This window comes from Suncus etruscus, chromosome 13 (assembly GCF_024139225.1).
Source record: "Suncus etruscus isolate mSunEtr1 chromosome 13, mSunEtr1.pri.cur, whole genome shotgun sequence".
NCBI lineage: Eukaryota > Metazoa > Chordata > Mammalia > Eulipotyphla > Soricidae > Suncus > Suncus etruscus.
The window spans coordinates 21,328,004-21,334,036 of record NC_064860.1 but is presented as its reverse complement, the minus strand read 5'-3'; positions in this window follow the sequence as shown (position 1 = coordinate 21,334,036).

Here is a 6,033-nt window from a genome sequence, read left to right as displayed (position 1 = left end):
CCACAAAATAAAACATTCCATGTATTCTCAATGGAAAATAAGAGAATTCTTAGTTCACAAAAGCTGTTCTATGTTAAATTGGAGCTACACCTGTTAGTTGTTTTTTTGTTTGTTTTTGCTTCACTCAAGCTGCGAGGAACATAGAAACAGATGGAGCCTGCCATTGCAATGTGAAGGATTGTTCTCCTCTGGTTATTATTACTCAGATACTGTCTATCATACCATTGGAACAATCATGCATCTGCAAAATGTGCTTTAGGGAAACATCAGCAATATAGGAAGATTGTGGTTAGCAGCTGGTTTTGTTCTTATAATCTACTGGCCTCACAGAAAGTGTTCCCACTGCTGAATAAAAAAGGAAAGAGATTTTTCAAGACATGGGGAACAGAAAAAAAGAGGCTTTGTTGATGATTGTAATTCTGTCATGCTTTTAATGATAGCCTGTGGCAAAATGGAGCCTTCAAATTTTCACCCTTATCTTTTTTTTTCACCTTATCTTTTTAAAGCTTTTCTTGATTATGGAACTGATGTTCTTTTAGAGCTTCACCTAACCCAAGTAGCCACAATAAACTTTAATTCTCCATATACCAAAGGCTATCTGAAAACCAAGTATTTCCATGCTTAACCTATACCTTGGCCCAAAGAAGTGGTCAAGTCAAGGACTTTAATTCTTTCTTTCATTCATATACATATTTCAACCATTGTTATTTAGAAATTATAATAAAAGAAACAGTTTAGATTTTCAAAAAAAAATGTTGTGGAGAGATAGTACAGTGGGTTAGACCAAGCTGAGTTCAATTCCTAGCACTACAATATGATACTCCAAGACCTACCAGGAGCATCTCTGGGTATGGTCAAAACAAATAATATACCAAATCAAACAAAGCAAAAGTTATGTCCATGCTTTATTCTGCCTAAAAGAATAAAAGGTAACCTGTAGAGATAATTGTGCAGCCAGACCAAAAATCTGGATACCTTTGATCAGTTCTTAACCTAGATAAGCTACTAGTTTGTCTCTAGAGTTGATTTAATGAGACCTGTAACACACTTATTTTATGCCATAAATGTCCAAAGTAAAATACTATAAATTTTACATATGTATTATATGATAATCAGTCATCACTATTCATGGTAATCTATATTTATAGAACAATGGGATTAAAAATGAGTAAATTGATCTTGGCACTACTATTCTACAGATCAATTATAAAGGTAACTTTTTATACATTTTATTTGTAATATCTGTTAATGCTCTTAACTGGGCCCTGTGACTCAGAGGCCCCAAGTGGAAGTGACTTCTCTTTTTCCTGCACAGAAAGTGAATATCACAGCTCTCAAAATTTTTGGATGGAGGAATCAGTTTGCTAGTAGGACAGGCAAGGCCCTCTCTTTTAAGCATTCAGCCTAGTTTTGATCTTCAGCTTCAGATAAGATCCTCTGTGAAATTTATGGTTCCCCAATTTCCCCCAACTTACTATCCTTGAGCACAGAACCAGGAGTAAAGTCAAAACAAAATAGTTCTGGGTGGAAGCAGTTAGCTAATTACTAGGCTATGCACTTAAAGTATCTCATATACAGTATCGTGACTGCCTTTGGGACTGGCAGGACCTTAATGTCCGTGTCAGAAAGAAGCTCACCCAAACTATTAGTTCTGTTCTTCCCAGTACACAAACACACTTATACACACAACAGAAACTCTGTAAATGCTGTTTACATTGTAAATGCTTCGTTAGAGATTCTCTAAACTAGTTTAAGAATGTTGGTTTGCATATTAAACAGTCTCCCCTTCCTGTTCTTTTCATTTAGAAAGTAAAGATGCATTAGGATATGCAAATATAGAAAGATTAACAGGGCATTTTTTTCCTTGATCTATGACTTGATAAAATAAAATTGAATTTTTCAATGTTATAAGTAAACATGCTCCATTTACTTTGGGCTTTATTCCACTAGAAGCTTGACTATCAAAGCTATTTAATAATATTTATTTTTAATCTCGGGTTTTATTTGAAGGAGAGATCTGAGCTATGTATGCTTGGACTGAGTAATCCACATTTAAGCCAACCCATGAAGGAAATACTACTATATTTTCTATCACCTTGTTGCATCAGATTGGTTGACTTTAGAAGGAAGTTGAATGCCAGGCAAGTATTTAGAGGCCATTAATTGGTTTATAGTAGGAATGCCCAAGGGTGATACATTGTAGAAAAAAATATCCCCCATCAAATTCTGATGGGAGTTGATAGAATTGAGTCATCATTTAGCTTCTGTTCCCACTCTTCAAACCGTAGATTTTACTTTTTGCAATTTTCCAGCATACCAAGAATTTTGCCGGCTCTAATGAGTAGATTAGCCTCTGGATTCCTATATTTTAATAGGAAAAAAATCTGTCCTCTAAAAAATTATTTCAAAGCCTCTTTCACCAGTTAATGGAAAAACTGGTGGCAAGAATGTAATACTGAAGACCGTCCAAATTTAAGAAGAGAACCTATCAAAATACATAGTTTGAAAAATTGAAATGGGCACAGAAATTTCCAGATGCTGAAGTTTCTTCTGTAACACCATTAAATCATGTAAGATTGTAGAGTCTCTTCCTCTCAAAGTAGTTTTAGTCCTGTTGTCCAACAGGAGGAATTCTAATTTTGCAAGTATTGAAAGGACTCACCAGGAGCGAGGCATGTTTTGTAGTAATCTGGTAGCATTACAGGGAACCTTATTAAAAACCTAAAATCTTACTCCAGATAGACTGATCAGAATTTTTTTATCTCAAAATAAAATTTCATGCACAGTAAGCATGCATGATTAGTTGCTAGGACACAAGCATCACTGGCGGTTCTAATAAATTCTAATAAGCTGGGCTTATTATAATTTATTATTTATATTATATTTATTATTATTTATAAATTTATTGTTATATATTGGAACATATAAAATATATTTATTAAAATATATTTATTTATTAAATATTATTATAATAAAATTATTAAAATATATTTATTATTTATAAATTTATTATTATATATTGGAACTTATAAAACACAAAAATTAAAATTCTAGTTCAGATCAATTAGATCTATGCTTTGTTCATCAATGAAACCAGAATCTGTGGGGTCCTAGCCTTCCCTTTGGGGCAATTCGGAATATTCAATTTGGGGAGAATCTTCCAAACAGTAGAGTACATTAAATTCATTGCACTTTCCAATCATCAGGATACTTCTAAAATCCTTTTTCTTTGTTTTCCCTCTTTTTTGGGCCACACCCAGAAATGCTTAGGGGTTACTCATGGCTCTGCCCTCAATAATTACTAGTGGCAATGCTCAGGAAATCTTATGGGAAGTTGAGGATTGAACCCCATCAGCCACTTGGCAAAATACATGTCCTACCCACTGTGCTATTACTCCATTCCAAGATTTTAAAATTCTGAGCCACCATATCACATTTTGCAAATTAAGCAGAATGTCTGAAGCTAAGAAACTAATGCCAGGATTTTTTAAATAATACAGGTGATTGAGCTGTACAGTAAAATTAGGAACAAATATACATGATAGAAGAAACCACCAAAATAAATGATAACTCTAGATGAGATTCTCTATTTTATTTTTGACTATCTTTATTGTAATCCTTTGATTGACACCAAAATCTCTTGATAATTTAGATAACTGCTGGATAAGTCAGGTGTTCTTCCCTTATGGTTTGTTTTGAATTTTCCAAGAGAAAAACCTCACAAATACACAACTTCATCTCTCACCTCAAGAGCCTTGATACAGTAAATTTTCGCTCAAAAATTTTATCCTGCATCTCATTTGGTCTGCCAAGTTTTCCAGAAGTGATCCCTGAATACAGAGTCAAAAGTACATAGACCTGAACATAGCCCAAAATCCCAAAAAAGAATCTTGGAGCCTTTGAGGTTTTAGAGAGGAAAAGTGATACCACAAATAAAATCATTCTTTATTTTTGGACCTCAAGCACCTCACAGGAGCTTACAACATACATGTATGCTCCACCAATTTATTTTTTCCAGTTGAGTTATTTTAACTGTGTCTTTTTACTACACCCACCCATGTATACAAACATAAAGGATATTTTTATCATTACCAATATCTCACTTTTTGATAATCTGAGCTATTGGTTACTACCTTAATATTCTTAGTATACTATTTACTTAGTATTCTGATAGGTTCCACAAATAAAACATGATACAATCACAGACTTTGCAGCAACGTGGATGGACCTAGATCATGTTATGTTAAACGAAGTAAGTCAGAAGACAAAAGAAAAATACAAAATGGTAGCACTATTCTGAAACACCTAGAACACATATTCTATACACAACTAATACTTAACAATCAAATAACAGGGTTTAACATGGTAGAAACTCCGAACACTGTAATAGTCAACATATATGTGGGAGCAGTGTCCAAAATACATGAAAAAGGAATAATGCAAAATTTTGATTACACAATATACCATAAAAAAACAATAACAACAGAAATGGCAGCATAGAGAGAACAGGTAGGTAATCAGACTTCTACAACAAAGGCCCACAATAATCCCTTGGAGTTCGTATACAGGAACACAAGTATAGAACACCAAGGGAAATCACGGACTGCAATGGCAACATACCATAACACTACCTTGTAATGCCTTTATCTTACTATATTTTAAATAACCTCTCAGCTTTTCTGTCCACAGGCGCCCTTGGATACAAAGGGCGGACAAACTAAGGTGGCAATTCGGGATACCACACGGGATACCATACCTTGCATGCACTACGAGATGGCCACGAGAAAACTCTTTAACATACACTTTATCTCTAGGTAATACCTCCATTTAGGAATTGAAGCACGTGATCATTCAGATCATCGAAGCAGTACCTGAGACGTACAGACTTAAACCACAGGCTCGATTCTTTGAACACTTTTAATCAAACCAGCATTCCCTTGCTATTCTCTCCTCTCTTCTTACTACTTTTCTTTTCTTTTCTTTTTCTCTATTCTGCTTATTATTTTTTTCCCTTTCTCTTCCCCTTTTCTCTCTAAGGTATTTTCTCTTTTCTCTTCCTTCATACCCTTCCCATATACCTACCCCTTTCTCCCCTCCGGAAATCCAACTATCCCTTTACCCCTCAATCCCATCCAGATCTTCCACCATATTAAAATTTTTCACCCTCAGTCCTTATTCTATTAGGCATCAAGATCGACCTCCTACTCAACGAACCAGTACCCTGTACCCAGGCGAGGGGACACCCAGATAAACCCACACCTCGTCTCCTGAAAGAAAAGACAGCCAACTCCCCTGTGGACTCATGCTGCGAGGCCCTCCCTACTAACTCTCCCTAACGCAGACTGTTCCTTGAAACTGGGCCTAGGTCCAAAAGTATCCCCAATGCAAGAACTCTTCCAAGACCTCCCTGCCGCAAATTTTAATAATCTGAAGAAGGTCAGGGGATGTGTTAGGAAGATGCCTGGGAACCCACACACCACAAGAAAAACCCAAAAGACAATGGGAAAAACTGTACTTCCAACATAGGCATAAAACCTGTAATACACCACCTCTTAGCTGCTCTCCCCCAAATGTAAGGTAGTCCTCTGCACCACTTTGGTTCCTTAAAAACTTCGCTAACTTATTTTATTTTTATTTATTTTTTTGTTTTGTTTTGTTTTTGTTTTTGTTTTGTTTTGTTTTGTTTTTAATTTATTTCTTTATCTTTTTTAAATGATTGTCCTACATATATATTGGTGAGTACATACTTTTTTAATTCCCTTTTTTTTTTCCCCCCCTCGTTTTTGGGTATGTGACCTGTTCCGGTTATCCCATCAATCCACCCACAAATATACAGACATTATAATGTAGCACCACTTCTCCCTGCAAAGGCACACTAAGTAAAGGGGAAATCTTACATAAAAAATAATAATAATAATAACTAACAAGTTTAAGAAAAATCATTTAAGTTCAGTTTAAAAGTTTTTAAACAATTGGCGATTGTTAATTATAAAATTTTTTTTGAATGCTGAAGTCTTACAGAAGTCAGGAGGC